We start from the raw sequence: 19,941 nt of genomic DNA on the forward strand, positions 1-19,941 counted from the left end.
TCAGTTCATGTAAGTCTTTCCAGGTCTTTCTGAAATCTGTCAGTTCTTATAAAACAATAATTGTATTCCATTACATTCCTATACCACAACTTGTTCAGGCATTCTTTAGGGGAATATCTTGAGGACTTCAGCAAAAGAATTTCTAGAACCTGGGAGTTAGCCTCTTGTCACATGTACTTTCATCTTGAGATTCTACATGTACTTCTGTGTCATATACTTTTGATGGGAACTTAGCATAGCGCCTGCCTCTTGGTAGATGCTGGTTCCCTTCCCTTATCTTGTTTGTTGTCACCCTCTTTATTTAGACTTCACTAGCTTGACTTCCTATACAATGCCTAATGCCCAAGAATTTCAGCCTAGACTTACCAGTTGGTCTGCACATATTTGGGACTTGTGCAAAGTATTCTCAGTTTTCAGATCTCCTTGATCTCCTACTCTTGAGGGCTTCTCCTCCTTCCTTGTAGAGCCATAAAATCATGGCCTCCAAAAAAGTCAGAGCTAGCAGGAATCTTCTAATCCGGGACAATTCCAGATTGGTGGATCTGGAAGGTGTCAGAAATCATGGACTGGAACTCATTCATATTGTAGAGGGGGAAATCGAAGACTAGAAAGATGAAATTAATTGCTTGACAATGCACTGCAGTTAAAGGCAGAGTCCTGTGCCCTTTGTTCTGTCCCACAACACCTCTCCTTATTTAGAAAAAAAGAAAATCTAATTTGAAGATGTTTATCTGAGCCTACAAGTATATCTGACAGTTAAGCTCTAATCAAAGACAGAATCTCAGTAAACAGTATTTTGAAAGTGCAAATGGTTGAGAAGCTCTGTTCTTCAGATTTCTAATCTCCCCACACTAATCTAGGCCTGTCTGTTGAGAGCGATATAAAATATCGTCCCACCAGTCAAGTAACCCCAAGAAAGCAAAATCCACCAAATGACCAAGAACTTAATTTTTTCTTTTCTTTTCTTTTTAAAAAATTACAGCTTTTTATTTACAAGATTTGTGCATGGGTAATTTTTTCAGCATTGACAATTGCAAAACCCTTTGTTCCAATTTTTCCCTTCCTTCCCCCCACCTCCTCCCCCAGATGGCAGGTTGACCAATACATGTTAAACATGTTAAAACATACAACTTTATTTTTTCCTATCACTACTTCCACATTGATGCTGTACTATTCCTAAGTCCACAGCCAGGATATGAAGTTGACAACATTTGTCTTCTGAGTCTCTCTCCCTTTCTCCTCTCCAGGACCTCTCAGCACTGTCTCTCCTCCTCTGCCTCTTTCTTCTATTTCTCTAACTTTCTCCTTTCTTCTCTTCTACTCTTTTGCTTTTTCCTGTCTTCCTCCATTTCCTTACACCTTTCATTGATGTGCTTCCTTCTTTTTTCCTCCCTTTCTTTTGGGCTTCTTCCTCTTTCCTTTCACTATTTCTCTCTCATTTTCCCTGACTCATTTTCCTCAACTTTCTTTCCTTTGACTTTTCTCCTTTCTTTTCTTCCCCTTTACTCTCTCTATTTCTTCCTTTTTCTATGTCCTTTTCTACTTTTTTTGAGATCCTGAGTAATTAGGTGGGATTGGCAGAGAAAGATTGTAGTACTGATAAAATTACTCCCTGAGGCAAGCAAGAAAGGGATAGGAATCACTTCAGTCCCAGCTCTATCTTGCTATGTCCACTCAAAAATCCAAATTATGTCAAATCTGAGGTTCAATTTGTCCATGGCCCATGCCATCTTTACTAAACCCTTTTTGCATTAAGCCCACCAAGCCTCTGCTTCTATCTCCTTCCTACAACGAACTTTTTAAGAATGCTAAACTCCTCTCTGGATTTAGCTGCTCTGTTAAGAGCATACTCCCACCTCATGGAGTATATATCCTTTCTCCTAGTGAACTGTGAGTTCTACTAGGGAACTTGCCCTTTTCCATCATTAATTGTTAAAACCCTTTTCCTTGCTAACTATCATCTCCCAATTTTTTCATATTTACCACTTCTAGTGTCTATTATATCTCTTCATTTTGTCTGTAACCTCTCCTCCTAAATAAGGCTAGATTGATGATTTCTGAAGTCTTTTTTTGTTTTATGTTGTGGTAAAAACCACATTTTTGCAATTTTTTGTAAGATCATTAGAAATTTTATTTAGGGGGCAGCTAGGTGCTGCAATGCATGGAGTACCAGTGCTGAAGTCAGGAGGATATGAGTTCAGATCTGAAATCAAACACTTAACACTTCTTAGCTGTGTGATACTGGGCAAGTCACTTAACTCCAATTATCTCAGGGGGAAAAAAAAGAAAATTTTATTTAGGAACTCAGAACTTAGAACTCAGGAAATTGTCAACATCCTTGCAGAAAATGAAGGAGATTATCATATCCTGAGGTAGGACTGGTTTCTATTTGCATTATTAGTCTCATGGGATATACTTATCTTGGATTTCAATCCTAATGCAGAATTTTATTATTGTTTGGCCTTTTTTAAAAGTGTGGTGACTATATGATTCATCTGTGTAGTATAGAGGACCTGGGTGAGAAGGGTTTTAAAGAACAAAGACAAAAAGCAATGCATGACTTCTTGCTTTAGATGGAATTGAGGCAGATTTTAAAGTTGGAATTATTTATGTCCAAAGAAGGAAAAGATACTGGACTCATCTCTCTTTGCTTCTGTATGCCCACTTTGAAAATCCAGTAGCTTCCTTTACTCAATTATATTTATCTTAAATAGCAACATTCAGTAAACCAAGCCCTACTTAAAGCAGGAATTAGGGAGAGCAACTGAATGGGCTCACTAGCCTTGGGAAAATAGTGCCCTGATCATATACTGTGATCTGTGGCACAAAAGGAAAAATCACAGCACAAAGTAAATAACTTTTACATGAAGTTGTGGATCTATGGAAAGATTTTGGAGAAGAGGCTTTAATTCACATCTTCAGTTTTGATGTAGTATAGGAATAGAAGGTCCTAAATGTGGTGGAGGCAGATGTATGTGTCTATTTTTGGCTTCTTTTCCCTTATTCTAGATAGGGTGTAGGAAGAGAGACAGAGGTGTCTAGTTGGAAGGGTGAGTGGGTTCCTTTGCAATATGATATATGGTCAATGGCTGATGGCTCTGGCAAGGGCATAACGGTTAGCCATAACTAATATGGACTTCTCCAGTTAATACACATTTTTTCTCTTGTTGATTCAGTCTTTTATCCAGTTGAGACTCTGAAGAAAGAGGTGAAGAAATAATGTTGTTAATAAACAGACAACACATTTCATTAGTGCCTGACTACTAAGGAGAAGGTGCAAAGATATTTTTGAATCAGTACACAGATTGAGGTTCACCAGTTGTATTCTGTTAGTTGACTCTATACCCCTCATCAGCATCCTTTAGTATACAGGGTCCTTTAAACTAGTCCATTTGACATTTGGAAATTTGTTTAGTATTGGGGCAATTGGAGGTCTGGATGGTATTTGGGGAAATTATAAAAATAATCGTATGGTTTAGGTTGTGTTTCCTATGAACAGAGCTTTGACTGTGCTTGAGAGCAATAGAAAGAGCAAAAAGTCATTTAATTCTAATCTGAGCAAAAATCTTAACTATTTTGTTCTTAAGAATAACATTTCATTTTGTCATTCTACTGTCCCTGCAGACTCAGAGTAATGTGGGCAGTGAGAATGTTGTTGAATCTACCAAACCTTGTAAATTTCCCTTACACTGTAATTTGTTCTGTAAAATGGGTTTTGTTGCCTACTGGTGGACAGAGGGATACCAAATCTGTGTGAGTGAATTCCTTTGTACTAATTTTAACAGTATCTGCTTTCTTATAGGGAAAACATCAGTTCCGCCTCAATGTTAGCAAGAATAAGTACATATTCAAAAGAACACAGTACCAATCTGTATATTTATAAGAGATCTTCATGGGAGGGAAGTAGGGCAAGTTGCTTGTTTCAACTTTCTACATTTTCTAATTTGTCTCTTGACTAAATGTAGCAGCAAGAGGGGCTATGGCACAAGACTTGCAAAGCCAGGCCCGGGAGCTAGTGGACAACTTGAACACTATTGTTTAAATCAACTTATTCCATCTTTTTCCCTTTTGCTTGTGGTTGTATCAATAATGCTTTGAGGAGAAGAAGGTGCAAAGATATTTTTGAATCAGTTCACAGATTGAGGTTCACCTTTTGTATTCCTTTAGTAGCATGTATCAGCATCTTTTAGTACAGAGGATCACTTAAACTGTGATCCATATAATTTGAGGATGTCAGACTTCTAAAAAAAAAAGTTATTCAATCTCTATATTTTCACCACTTAGGGATATAAGGAGAACCCAAAACTTTTCATAAGGTATTTACTAATGAGACGGGTCTTACTGAAAAGAAGGGAAGTAGAACTTGGCTCTAACATTAAACTTTGATCTGAGTCTAATTGTTACTGATATCTCTCTTAAGTCATGTTGAAATAAAACCTTAATTCTGTTTGATTCTAGGTAAAGCTGAGAAAACAATTCTTTCTTTTTTAAAATAGTATTTCATTTTTCCAAATATATGCAAAGATAGTTTAACATTCACCTTTGCAAAACCTTGGATTCCAAATTTTTCTCCCTCTCCCCTTTTCTTCCTTCCCAAGAGAGCAAGCAATATGATATAGGTTAAATATGTGTAATTCTTCTAAATATATTTCCATATTTGTCAAGCAGAAGAAAAATCAGATCAAAAGGGAAAAAACCATGATAAAGAAAAAAAACACAAGCAAACATTGAAAACACTCTGCTTGGATCCACATGCAGTCTCTATAATTCTCTTTCTGAATATGGATGGCACTTTCCATCACAAGTCTATTGGAATTATCTTGAATCACCCCAATTTGGAAAGAGCCAAGTCTATCACAGTTGATCATCATGTAATCTTCTTGTTGCTGTGTACAATGCTTTCTTGGTTCTGTTCAGACCATTGAGAATCAGTTCTTGTAAGTCTTTCCAGGCCTTTCTGAAATAAACTGCTCATTATTTCTTATAGAACAATAATATTCCACTACATCCATATACCACAATTTATTCATTCTCCAACCGATGATGTCCATTCAATTTCCAGTTCCTTGCCACCACAAAATGGGCTGCTACAAACATTTTTCACATGTGATTCCTTTTCCCTTTTTTATGATCTCTTTGGGACACAGACCCAATAGAGTCACTGGTGGGTCAAAGAGTATACAGTTTAATAGCCCTTTGAACATAGTTCCAAATTGCTCTCCAAAATGGCCATAGTACTTGAGAAAATATTTTTTAAAATGAATTTATACATCATAATTTCACATTATTTAAGGGACAAAATAGCCAGACACATTTTCTAATGGTGAGGAGGCTCTCCTGTCAGAGAAAAAATTAATGAAGAAACAGATAGGTTAATGCTATACTTTTCTCAGAAGATCTTTCCAATTTTCCCCAGCAGTCTACCACCACTAAAAACTGATTTAATATTTGGAGATGTTAGGTAGAATACATTGGAGGGGATGTTTGTGAATTGTCAAAGTGTTAGCATTGGTACTTTTACCAGGATTAAAGTGAGAGCACAGATTATAAACCCAATTTACAATCCCAAGAAATTTACTTCACATAGCAAATCGCCTGCCTGCTTACAATTTAGAACAGATTGCAGAGTAGTTGTTACTGTGTTAATAATGATAACACAAGGTGTGAGAATTATTTTCCATCTGTAACACAGTACATAATCTAACACTGAAAATGTGTTTTGTATTCACTGAGCTCAAATAAGACACTTCAAAATTCTTGAAGCAATTCTTGAACAAGGAAAATTTCATAATATGCTAAAACATAGTTACACAACTCAGGGTAAGGTAAAAGTTGACATTTGGCTTCATCAGTCTAGAACATTAGTTACTTATTCTTGAAGAATTATTTTCCTAAAATCACTTAGACTCTCTATGAACATTCCTCTCAAAAGCTCCCCTAACTTCTTCCTTTTCTTAGGTAAACCATTATCCCAATCTCTTCAGAGAACTGGAATGATTCACTTATTTAGATAGATCAATTAAGGGCCTCTTGAGCTTTAGTCCATGTCCTGATCATGGTCCTAATTGCTTATGGAAAGAGTTTTTCATGGGCTGAACTAAAAGAGAGAAGAGCAAGAAATTGTTTTGGAATTGATAGAAAAAGAATGGAAAGTATTTTTCTTTCAGATTAGTCCTAAAGTTTTTAGACAGGGATACTTTTTAAATGCTTTCAAAATATTTCTAAAAGGGGAAAGAGGGCAACTTTGCTTTTATATATTTATTATATGTGTCAAAGCAAACATCTGTTGGAAAATGATAATCACAAAGTTTTAAAATGACACAGATATTTAAGAAAAAAATGATAAAGAATCACTGAAAACCAGGAAGATAAGCAAAAGAGATTTAATATATTTGAGGTTTTAGAATCTATTTTGTGTTTGAATACCAGAGAAGAGTATCAACAAAACACTCTGTTCTTCTGTTTTAACATCAATCTATATAAAGCAAAAAGAATCTTTTAAAATAGGCTATGCATTCAAGGTTAATGGTCCTAGTCTGGAGTGGTAATTCTAATCCTGGGAATGAAAGAAGTGAGTATAGCTGCCTTTTAAACAGCTGACCCAGGTTTATTTCCTAGCTAAATACTATATACTGTTGTAACAAAAGCACCATTTTAGATAGGTAGTAGGTAGTAGGGTCTTAATTTAGAAACACAGAAAATATAAGTATATATTGTGAAAGGAGAGAATTCTTCTAGAAAGCATACTCCCTCCTCTTTATAAACCTTCAAATATTTTTGTTTTGTTTTGTTTTGTTTTGTTTTTTAATATCCTAAGACAGTGACTAGTTTCTATTTGTTTTAGCTTTATATTTCAGCCTTGTTGTAGAGCTTTATCATTGCCTGGCCTACTATCTAGTATCTAGATACTGTCTGCTTTATCAGCCTACTGGCAAGGACACTAGTGGGAGAGGTTTTAGAAAACAAGGACAAAAGAGGAATACATGGCTTCTCATTTAGATGTAATTGAAGTCTGTTTCTAAGATGTAGTTAATGATAGCAAAAAAGAGATTAACCTCCTCATCTAGAGCTATAATTCTGTAACCCATTCTCTGATTAATGGGAGGGGACTGAAGCCAACCTGTCAAACTTTTCAATATCTTCTGCCAATAGTGGATAACATCTCTCTCTGGGGTCTCTAGGAGATGGAAAAGACAGTTTACTTAGTAAAAATTTCTGCCAGCAGACTTGGATTTGACTTCTATCACGTTTTTTTCCTACCTGTGGATCCTGAACAATTCGCATACTTTTTTGGAACCCCCATTTCTCCATCAATCTAATGGGGACAATAAAGCCTGCTCTGCTTATTTCAAAAGGTTGTCTTGGGGCTCCAATGAAATAACAGCTAGGAAAATACTTTATAAATTGTAAAGTATAGTAAAGAATTATCATTATGAACTAAGAGCTGCCCCTTGGGTGTGTGTGGCAAATATTTTTGATAGCTTTGTATATTAACAATTTGATTTTAAAATGTATAATAAAATTCATGGGCCCATATAAGGTGTTTGCTAATGAAGATTTAGAATAATTAGCTTAAAACATTCACCTTTCCATAAGAAGTATTGTGATTCATGTATAATCTGTATTGAACTGTTTGACTTCTTAAGATAGGGGTGAGTAGGAGTAAAGGAGAGAGAGAATCTGGAACTCAATGTTTTTAAAATGAATGTTTAAAATTTGTTTTTACATGTAACTGGAGAAAAATAAAATATTAAAATAAATATTAAAAAAGGAAAAAAAAGTATTGTGATTTCAAACAATGAACTAAGCTTAAATAACTATCTAAATCTAGGTTACAATTGCAGCATATACCACTATTCAAGTTATGATTACATGTAATAAAACAATGAAGCCCCATTCATCCTCTCAACTCTTTGCCGCACTATTCCTAAGATGTTGCAGAAAAGGTTGTCACTCATTTTGTTCCTATGTGGCTCAGAAGTTCCTCAATATGCCACATAAATTCATAGCTTCATTTTCAAAAAGTACTTTCTTTTTTAAAAATAGCTTTTTATTTTTCAAAATATGTGCAAAAATAGCTTTCAACACTCACCCTTGTAAAACCTTGTATTGCATATTTTTCTCCCTCCCTTCCTATGCCTCCATTCCCTAGACATTAAGTAATACAATATAGGTAAAACATGTGCAATTCTTCTAAACATATTTCCATATTTATCATGCTGGATAAGAAAAATCAGATCAAAAAGTAAAAAAAAAAATTAGAGAAAAAAAAAACAAGCAAGCAAACAATAATAACAACAAAAAAGGTAGAAATACTGTGTTGTAGTCCACATTCAGTCCCTATATGCCTCTCTTTGGATGCAGATGGCTTTCTTCATTACAAATCTATTGGAATTGACCTGAAACACTTCATTGTTGAAAAGTGACAATTTCAACACACACACAAACATGAAAAGTACAAAATTAAAACACATTTATATGCAAATTATAGTTTTTAAAAAGCATATTACCTAACATATATGAATGTTACAGAATATTATTATTCTATGAGAAACGACCAGCAAGATGATTTCAAAGAGGCCTGGAGAGATTTACATGAACTGAAGCTGAGTGAAATGAGCAGAACCAGGAAATAAGTCCATCATAGTTGATCATCATATAACCTTGTACAAGGTACAATGTATTAGTGTCCCAGTTTTCCTATATATCCCCAAGCATTTTTTCATTATCTTTTCCTGTCATTTTAGCCAATCTGAGATGTGTGAAGGGGTACTTCATAAGTTTTCTTAATTTGCATTTCTCTAATAAATAGTGATTAAAAGCATTTTTTTATATGACTAGAAATGGCTTTAATTTCTTCATCTGAAAATTGTTCATCTCCTTTGACAATTTATCACTTGGAGAATGGCTTGTATTCTTTTAAATTTGAGTAATTTCTCTACATATATTAGAAATGAGGCCTTTATCAGAACCCTTGGATATAAAATTTTCCCCCAGTTTACTGCTTCCCTTTTAATCTTGGCTTCATTGCTTTTGTTTGTTCAAAAACTTTTAAATATAATCAAAATTCTTCATTTTGAATTTCATAATGTTCTCTAGTTTTTCTTTTTTCACAGACTTAAGAAATAACCTCTTAGAATGTATTTTCAACATTATTCTCTAGTTGATATCTAGAAGTTAGAATACATCAAACTTCCCATTGACACACATTATAAGAAATACTGAAAATGCTTCCCTTTTTTGTAATACCATGTGTCAAAGAATAAACACTGAATAACTTTGATAATAGATTAGAACTCTGTTTTTTTTTTTTTTTTGGGGGGGGAAGTCCTTCATATTCAGTTTCATGAAACACATGATTTAAAAGATTTTTGTTGTTGTTTGTTACGCTAAAATCTAAATGTTATTTTAAAAATATTGTTTGCTGTGCTTGCAGTACAAATAAAACAGAATGGAATGTTGATATTGCCTTTATATTTCATGATAATCTAATTTTTTTGAAACTTCAGATACAATAACTCCATCTTTCTTGAAATTAAAATAATTGCTTTCAAATTATATATATGAAATGCACTAAATCATGATTTAGGAAAGAAAAATCAAGTAGAATTTGTTTCAGCCATTGATACGATATTTTCATTTTACTCAGTATGTATTTTCCTAACAATATTTCCATATATATTTTCATAAAAATGGAACACCATTTTGGGTTTGCAAACAGTAGTTTGCATTACTGTTTGTGATAATTTCAACACATGCAAACATGAAAAGTACAAAATTAAAACATTCACATTTATACATAAATTATATTTTTTAAACATGTTACCTAAAATATATAAATATTATGGAATATTATTGTTTTATAAGAAGAGATCAACAGCATGATTTTAGAGAGGCCTGGAGAGACTTACATGAACTGATGCTAAGTGAAATGAGCAGAACCAGGAGATAATTGTATATGGCAACAAAAAGATTATACGATGATCAATTCTGATGGATGTGGCTTTCTTCAACAATAAGGTGATTCAGATCAATTCCAATAATCTTGTGATGAAGAGAGCCATCTACACCCAGAGAGAGGACTGTGGGAACTGAGCATGTACCACAATATAGCATTTTCACTCTTTCTGTTATTGTTTGCTTGCATTTTTTTCTCAGTTTCTTTTTTCTTGATCTGATTTTTCTTGTGCAGCAAGAAAACTGTTTAAATGTGTAAACATATATTGGATTTAACATCTATTTTGACATATTTAACATGAATTGGATTATCTGCCATCTAGGGGAGGAAATGGAGAGGAGGAGAAAATTTGGAACACAAGGTTTTGCAAAAGTCAGTGTTGAAAAATTATCCATGCATATAATTTTAAATGCAAGCTTTAATTTAAAAAAAGTCAAAAACAAACAAACAAACATGTTACCTAACAGAAGACATCATTCTCCACAAAAGGATGAGTTGTTGCAATGTGTACTTTGATGCTGTCAATTTTTCATCTTTTTAGAGGAAGAATTTAAAAAATTAAGTTTATTACAATCATAATCATATTGTAATGATTACCATATATCTTAAAGACAAATTTGAAGAAATAGTTTCTTACTTTGTCAATTATTAAGAACTTAGATCAAGTATGCAAAATATTCAAGGACATAATAGAAATTTTAAGAAGCAAATACAAGATATCAAAAGCAGTTAATTGTTCAGAACATAGAAAATATGCTACTAATTTCAACATTTACAGATTATTCTTTTTCAAATTACAAGGTAATAATATATGATATCTTGTCTCCTTTCTCAAGGACATTGTACACATTGTTGCCTATGCCTGGAATTCTCTTCCTCCCTACCACTATGTACTGTACCCTTAGCATCACTCATGACTCAGCGGAAGTGATCAAGTGAAAAATTTAGGTGAGAGAAAATTTGTGGCCGGGAGGATTGGAGAAGAGGTGATATCTAAGGTGACCCTTCAGGAGAAAATAAGTTTTTGAAAGATTTAAGATGAAGAGGGAGTATGTTCTAGGCTTGGGGGACTGAAAGCACTGAGGCAGAACATAGCAAAGAGTTGGAGAATAACTCTTAGTCCTATTTGGCTGGAAAATGTATAAAACTAAATAGTTAATATACAATTTCAAATAAGGCAAGAGTTTTCATTCTTTTCCTCTCCCCTCCCTCAGTTAGCACACACACACACACACACACACACACACACACACACACACACACACACACACATACACACACACTAAAAAGCAATAAAATTCAGAGACACAGTGTGTCATTGTAAATAAAGACCTAGTCTTGAAGTCAGGAAGACCCAGATTCAAATCCTGGCTTTGAACACATATAAGTTGTGTGATTCTGGGCTAGTTAATGCTCTTTATAAAATGCAGAGAAGATTTGAGGGAATTTCCTTATTTTGGACCTGTGTAAATGCTAATAGTTATTGCTATTATGTTTTATCTGTATACATGGTCCCTATTCATAACATGTGGGTGTGGAAGGAAAGAGACTCTGTAAAGTAGAGCATGACAGTGAAGGGGTACTTCTGCACTCACCCCCCTTCCTACCTAACCTGATCTTGCTGTTGGAGAGACAATCCCTGATATTTTTGGCTGCCATGACAAGGACTCTACAAATTCTTTCTTAGGTTTTGGACAGGGAGTGGTTTCAACACCAAAGCAACCCTCTGACTGCATGGAAGTCTCTATAGTGGGCTAGAAAAAAAAAACATATCAAAGCAGTAGGTAAAGACCTGTGTCCCAAGCTTATAGTCTTGCACCCTGGTTCTGGACCCTTGTGGTAGAAGGATTCTGGCGAGTGATTAGGAATGGGAGTGAATTAAATTTAATGGGACAAACTCTAGGTGGAACTGGAAAGGGAGAACTGTCTTATAATTTTGAGCTACTCACACATATAGATAAGCAATAAGGCACAGCTCAAATTGGGAGTTTTCCCCTCGGGGGCCATATTTGCATTACTATTATGTAATCTAGGACAAATTGCCTGACTTAATTTAGCTGTAGTCATGTTTCCTTGCCATATATATTTCATACAAATATGGCAATTCCTAATACTATTTGCTTGTAATTATTTTGTTTTATTTTTCAGATTTCATTTTTTATCTTAATAATTTTGGGGCCTATGATGAGAAGAGTCCTTCAAAACATGGGATCTTCTGAGATCTCTGCTGAGTCTCTGCTACAGGCCCAAGGCAAAAAATCTTCTTGCTTGCCTAGGCTTATGTATGATAATGATTAAACTGATGGGATGAGAATTAGGATGGCAGGAGGACTAGAGACTAGAGAATTTGTTGAAAGAACTAGGAATTTGTATCCTAGAGCAGAGAAAGTTGGCATTCATGTGGGATGGGGAGATTGGTGACATAAGAAGCATGATTTTCTACCTCATATATTTGAGGGCCATGTGGGAAGAAGACAACTTTTCTGGGTTCTGAACAACAGAACTGAGAGCAATGAATGGCACTTATAGAAACTGTCCAGGGAGAAGATTCCTTTATTTGGAGCAAAGAATGACTTGGAACATTAGAGTTCAGATAAATAATGCTTTTATTAAGCCAAAGTACAAGTGAATATAGCTTCCCTATGTCTTCTCCCATCAATGGGTGGGTGCCTGGTGGCCCTCAGGGAATCTCAACTAGCAGGAAAGTTCCTGTATATTAAAGGAACCTCCAAGCTCAATATATTGGATGGTCCTTCTATGTAAACCCTTCACTGTTAACTCCCACATTTCAGATTAATCCACCTAGAGGAGAGAGAAAAATAAGCTAGTCTGCTCTGTAGCATCCCAGTCCACAATGGAAAGATTTTTGCCCAATTTAAGGAAAGGTTCCTAATCATCCAATTGATTCTAAAGCTTAAATATGTAGCCTCAGGAGCTAGTAGATTGTTCTTTGTTGAAATTCTTCAAATAATTACTAGATGACATTTTTCAGAAAGGGTGAAAAAAGGATTCTTGTTCAGGTAGGGGTTGAACAAGATGATGTCTGAAGGCTTTTCTGACTCTGAGGATTTTAATTTGTGATAATTGATCAATGATTAGAATTTATGCACCATGACTGTCCCAACAGTTTCACTCAGTGGCTAAGTTACTGATAAAACATATGCCAAATGCTTTTATATACCTTTTGTCCTCTCTCATCTCATCTCCTTACTCTGCTTCCTGCATCAAACATGCTTTCTGTGTTTCTATCTATGGAAAATTAGGAGCTGAATCAATCAAACAATGTTTAGTAGGTATCTCCTGTGGAGCAGTGTTAAGCACTATGGATACAAAAAGAGGCAAAAAACAATCCTTGTGCTCAAGAATTTTATAATCTAATGAGCCTCATGAATCATATTCTTGATTAGAGTTTCTGGAAACCAGTTATTGTTTCAGTGCGATAGGTGCACAGATACTGCTTAATTTCTTTTTGCCTCAATTCTCCCACCTATAACAGGCAGGATAATGGAACATGATTATAGAATAACCATGGAGGTGCAACATGTAGGAAACATGATTGCCAGGAACATGTGTGACTGAGCCAACTCCTATTTTTTTCCTCCTTGAAGCCCAGGAATGTTTCCTGTTGTTTATATATTCTACTCTGCTGGTTTTACCAGTGACCTGCTCTCAGCTGAGAACTAAGCAGCTATTGTCTTCTGCTACAATCAGCTGATATTCAACTAGAATAGGGGTGCTTTATAGGGAAAGGGGTCTGCAGTTCTGCAGTTTAATTGTAATAAAATAGCTACAAAATAATGGTAATAGATAATATTTATATGGTACTTATTAGAGGTCAGGCATTGTGCTAAGTGCTTTTATAATAATATCCTATCTTAGTCCTTACAACAATCCTATGATAAGTGCTATTATTATCCCCATTTTTAAAGTTGGGAAAACTAAGAAGACAGAGATTAAGTGACTTGCCCAAAATAACACAGTGAGCACTAATGTACTATATCATGTGTACTATAATAATATACTATACACACAGAAGCTGTTTCAATTTCTTCTTAAGTTGCTAATACCAGCAAATTATATTCAGTGTTGTATTTTTTAAATAAAATTTTATTGATATCTCTTGATAAATTTTTATTGACATCTTTGATGATCTGGCAGCAGAATTGTATTTCTCCCCCTCCCAGAGAGCCATTCCATATCACAAATACTAAAAGTGATAATTTAAAAATTATTCCAAATACATGCAAAGATAGTTTTCAACATTCACCTTTGCAAAATCTTGTATTCCAAAAATTTTTCCCTCTCCTTCCTCCCCACAAGACATCAAGCAACCCAATATTCGTTAAACATATGCATTTCTTCTAAACATATTTCCATATTCATAATGCTGCACAAGAAAAATGAGATCTAAAAAGAGAAAAAACCACAAGAAAAAAAAACTAAGCAAACAAATAACAACAACAAAAGTGAAAATTTTATGCTTTGATCCACATTTAATTTCTAATGTTCTCTCTCTGGATGTGGATGGTAGTTTCTATCACAATTTTATTGGAATTGCCTAGAATCACCTCATTGTTGGTTTTTTTTTTTTATTAAAGCTTTTTATTTACAAAACATATGCATGGGTAATTTTTCAACACGGATCCTTGCAAAACCTTGTGTTCTAAATTTCCCCCTTTTTCCCTTCACCCTCTCCCCTAGATGGCAGATAATCCAATACATGTTAAATATGTTTAAAATATGTTAAATCCAATATATTTATCTAATTATCTTGCTGCATAAGAATAATTGGATCTAAAAGAAAAAAAAAACAAGAAAGAAACAAAAAGCAAGCAAACACCAACAAAAAGAGTGAAACTGCTATTTTGTGGTCCATACTCAGTTTTCACAGTTCTCTTTCTGGGTGTACATGGCTCTCTTCATTACAAGATTATTGGAATTGGTCTGAATCATCTCATTGTTGGAAAGAGCCATGTTCATCAGAATTGATCATCGTATAGTCTTCTTGTTGCCCTGTACAATGATCTCCTGGTTCTGCTCATTTCACTTAGGATCAGTTCATGTAAGTCTCTCCAGGCCTTTCTGAAATCTTTCTGCTGATCATTTCTTACAGAACAATAATATTCCATAACATTCATCTGCCACAACTTATTCAGCCATTCTCCAATTGATGGACATCCACTCAAGTTAGTAGTTTCTTGCCACTACAAAAAGTTTCTTGCCACATTTTTTTTTTTGCACATACATGTCCCTTTTCCTCTTTTAAGATCTCTTTGGGACATAAACCCAGTAGAAACACTGATGGAATCACGTCATTGTTGAAAGAAGCCAAGTCCATTACAGGTAGAAAAGAAAATGGCAAACCACTCCAGTATCTTTATTTGGAAAAACCCAGATGGGGTCAACAAGAAGAAGCAAGCAAGCCTGTTTGAACCTCTGCAAGGAAGAAGGTTAGAAACTATGTTTCATGTTTTGTACTACCTGCCCTCTAGGGGAGGAGGTGGGGGAAAGGAAGGAGGTAATTTGGAACAGAAAGCTTTGCAAGGGTCAATATTGAAAAATTACCCATGCATATGTTTTGTAAATAAAAAGCTTTAATAATAAAAAAAAAGAAACCATGTTTCATTTCTTCAAACAACTTGATATTCAGCAAAAGGCCTTGCCCACAATGTGTGCTTAATATTTGCTGAATTTTATCAAATTGAATTGAAACTCTCTGCTTCTGTCTCTGTCTCCAATGAAGTCATAATCTTAAACTCAAACATCATAATCTATTAACAGCCTCTCTCATGACCTAGAAGAAGCCAGAAGGGAATAAAGAGGAGGAATAGGAAAGATGAAGTTGCCCCCATCTAGATGTTAACAAATCTTGGATGTCTGGAGGGGAGGAGAAAGTAAACAGTATTAAATATGATCAAATGTGATTCCCTCCTCCCTCTTCTTCAAATGGAAATAATTCTTGGAGAATTAATCTATGGAAATTTAGACACATGGAGGGAACATTGATTTAAGAATGGTACTTTTGATTCTTAGTCATCCAAGGTAAGAGGTATTGAGCTTCTGTCTTCTGCTATATATTATGTTGTTTAATCTATAGTTTCACTTCTTCCCTTCTTCATGCTTTTTTGAACAAAATTTCATTCTTCCCTTTCTTCATACTTTGTTGAACAAAATTTCATTCTTAGCATGTGTCTAGGGAACATCTGTGAGTTTCTCTGTCTCCTTGAGGAAAGGACTTGATACCATTCATTTGGATTTTTGGATGAATTCAAGCCAGTGTATTTCTTTTCTTAGAAGTATTTGAAGATTTAGCCCGATATCTCAGTGTGAAATAAACATCTTTAATGAAAATTTCCAACACCAGTCAGCAGAATTCTTAAATTAATTAATACATAGTTGTTAAGTACTTACTTTGTGATAATAACTATGCTGGGCATTAGGGATATAAAGATAAAAAAAAAAGATGTAATCCTTGTCAGAAAACATATCGTCTTATAGAGGGTGAGCCAACTTCTAGGCTTTAACAGTTATTTTGAAACATGTTTTATTGATGCTTTTTGTCTCTCCATTAAGTTGTGCTTGTGGCAAAGAAAAATAACTTAATAAAAATATTTTAGACAAAGATTGAGAATGTATAGGGGAAGGGAAGGGGAAGGGAAAGTGAGAAGAAAGAAGTTCCCACCCCTAATGTAATCACATCCCTTCTTAATTGGTTACTATTGGTAAGAGGCAGTTTGGTGAAAAGAACATTGGCCTTGGGATCAGGAATTACCTGATGAAGACTGACTTAGAGCTGAGTGGACTTGAACTAGGAATTTAACCTTGAGCCTCTTTAAAATACTTGCATTCTACCTCAAGGAGTTATTGTGAGAAAGGTTCAATGGAAATTCAGGCTTTTATTAAGGAGTAGTTTCAGCTTGAACAACTTTGACCTTGGACTAACATTTGAGTTTCAGAAAACGAGAGTGAGTAATACTTGCCATACTTATTTTCCAGCTTTTGAAAACTGTTTTAAGTAGGAATATAGGTTATGATTATTTTTACTATAGGTAGGCTACTAGATGGTGGTGGTCAAGAGGTACAGAAACTGATAAAACTTGATAAAATTTATAAAATGCTCTCCTCATGTCACCATTGTGAAAAAGGTAGTTCAAGTATTCTTATCCCCCTTTTGCAGATGAGGAAACTGTGTTTCAGAGAAGAAAAGTCACTTGCCTGTCATATACAATTATCTGTATAGAAGCTAGGATTTAACCCCTGTATTTTTGGCTCCAAATCCATTGCCCTTCCCCAATATATCATGAATAATGTTGAACTGAATTGAACTATCTTTAATGAATTCATTGATGTAGTGTCTGTAGATGACAATACAGTCTTTCCTGTCACCCAAGCTTTCAATTTGAGTCATCTTGGATTTCTCACTCTCTCTCATTTTCCAAGCTATTGGTAAGGCTCTATTGATTTCACTTCTAAACATCTCCTTAATATACCTAAAGCGTATATTCTTCTCTCCTCTGACACTTCAGTGCACTAAAGTCACCACTTAAGTGAAGACCCTCAACACCATGTGCCTGGATTATTGCAATAGTCTGTTGGGTAAGTCGGCCTGAATCAAATGTTTCACCACTTCAATACATCCTCTCTTTAGTTACTAAAGTGATTTTCCTAAAGTGCAGTTCTGATCATATCTCTGCCTTACCCTAATTCCCCAACAGTATACAATAAACTCAAGTATCTTCCTATCACTTCTAAGTTCAAATAGAAAATTCTCTGTTTGGTATTCAAAGCCCTTCATAACCTAGCTCCTTCTTTCTTTTCCACTCACACTTTACTGCCCAACACGACCTCTTTCTTCTGGTGACACTGGCCTCCTGACTGTCCCACAAATAAGACACTCCATCTCTTGACTAAGCATTTTCTCTGACTGTTCCCCATTCTTGGAATAGAATCTTTTCTCTGCTCCAACTACTGACTTATTTGGTTTCTTTTAAGTCCCAACTAAAATCCTATCATCTACAGGAAAGTTTCCCAATCCTTCATAATCCTAGAACCTTTTCTTTTAAATTTTTTTTCCTTCTTTATCTTTAGATAGTTTTTATATTTTTGTTTGCATGCTGTATCCCCCATTTGATTGTAAGCTCCTTGAAAGCAGAGATTGTCTTTGGTTCTTTTTTTCTCCAACAGTTAGCACAGTACCTGGCACATAATAAATATTTAATGAATGTTTATTTATTGATTAATAATAAGACAATTCCCTTGAGACTGTGCCTGTTCTTTTAGATCTCAGGAGCATAGAGATATCTCCTTTTCCCCTCAAATTCCCCAAAGTTAGGGAACTCCAGAAAAGACATAATTAGGTTTCTTTATTTCTTCTCTGGCCTCTCTTTTTGCAAATGGGCAAGGGAGAATAGAATTTACAAAAGAGTTTCCAACATGTAAATTCAACTCATACCACCTAGTAGAGATGATTATTAGGTGAAGATGCCGAAACCCATGACACTAGCATTCAGCTCCTCCCATTGTATAATATTAGGATCCAAGACTTTTAGGTTTGAGGTTTTGTGTTTGTGTTCTTTTCATTTTTTTGTTTAACTCTTGGAGGTAGAAGAGTGGATTCATTGGCTGGGAGAACCTTTTACCATCCCACCCAGGCACCCTCAGTTATTATTTCAATGCCCTGGCATGATTCAGTCTCTAAAACTTTGACTTTATTTAGGGCACCTTTCTTTTATTGTCTAGTAACTGATCCCTTTTGCTTGTCTCTCTTCATACCCTCTGACAGCCTAAGGTTCACTCCAGTGAGCAAGGGATAGATAAAACAAAAGGGGTGCTTCATATAAATTAGGTGTTCTAGAGCTGCATGCAGGAATTTTGCATTAATAAGGTCTCTGAAATGTGGGAAATACTAGGGTGAGAATATATGAGTCCTTTCAGCTTAAAAGTCTACGAATTATGAAATCATTATGGGATATATAAGATATTCCCACAAACTGAAATTTACTATAGGAGGAAGAGCCCAATTAATTTTGTTCTTTCCACCATTACTATTGGTTGAAGTATGAGTCAGCATCTAGTCATAGTTTTAGTTGGTTCTTACACCTTCTCTGGCTGGATAGATGGTACAGAACAAGCTCAAATAAATAACATGGCAGTTTCTCTTCTTCCTTCCCCTTTTCTCCAATAATTCCACACACTAAGAAAGCCTTGGTTAGTAACAGCAATAAAATATGCTGTAACCCTTCAAAATCAATGAACATAGTTTTGTTTTGTTTTTTCTAGTTACTGAATCTCTCTCTTTCCATACATTTAGCTGTTTAATAAACAGTTAAGTAAGAGTCAGAGGAGATAAGAAATTTGGATCAAATATGGTTGATGGGTATATGGAGTTTGCTTTCTAGTAGGACAATAGTGCAATAGCATAGATAATTATAATATGCAATATTAAATGATAAGTTCATTAAAGAGGAATAATACAAAATATTGTATGAATTCTGAAGGGAAAAAGTTTCTGGAGGTGGAATTCAAATAAACTTTATGCAAGAGGTTGCTGCATTTGAATTAGAATTTAATGAATAAATACGAATTTAACAGGAAAGTTTGGGGAGAGAGAATATTTTAGGAATATGGAACTGTACATGTAAAGGCTGAGAATAAGAGCATGCATCATTTTTAGGTAACAAGGAATGTCTGCAATTGAGACAATTGTTTCCAAAAGCTTCAGGGTTGTTAGGAGCTTTGAAATAAAATATTCTTTAGCCAAATCAAGAGTCTAAGGGGACTGAACTCCTTAGATTAGTGAAAGTCCTATGTTCTTTCTAGGTCTGGGCTATGGTAGACTGAAAGTTTTTTGAGGACAGATTCTGTTTTGTGGTTGTTGTTGTTGGGTTTTTTTTTGTTGTTGTTTTTCTTTTTTAATATCCTTAGGACCTAACCTTGCATATGGATGGCTCTTAAAAAAAATAATTGCTTTTTTATATCACTTT

General features: G+C 34.8%; 1 protein-coding gene across 3 annotated transcripts in view; it reads left to right on the forward strand.

Annotated features, from left to right (window-relative positions):
- Positions 1–19,941, forward strand: part of PDPK1 (3-phosphoinositide dependent protein kinase 1) — a 157,180-nt gene that overhangs the window by 12,605 nt on the left and 124,634 nt on the right. The window contains exon 1 of one of the 3 annotated variants that reach the window (XM_074279854.1): positions 15,761–16,000. The exons of 1 other annotated variant lie outside the window; for it this stretch is intronic. The gene's annotated coding sequence lies outside the window, so the exon portion shown is untranslated. Of the gene's footprint in view, positions 1–15,760; positions 16,001–19,941 lie in introns of those variants that run through there. One more of the 3 variants, XM_074279858.1, reaches the window with a different exon arrangement.

This window comes from Sminthopsis crassicaudata, chromosome 1 (assembly GCF_048593235.1).
Source record: "Sminthopsis crassicaudata isolate SCR6 chromosome 1, ASM4859323v1, whole genome shotgun sequence".
In the NCBI taxonomy this organism is placed as follows: domain Eukaryota; kingdom Metazoa; phylum Chordata; class Mammalia; order Dasyuromorphia; family Dasyuridae; genus Sminthopsis; species Sminthopsis crassicaudata.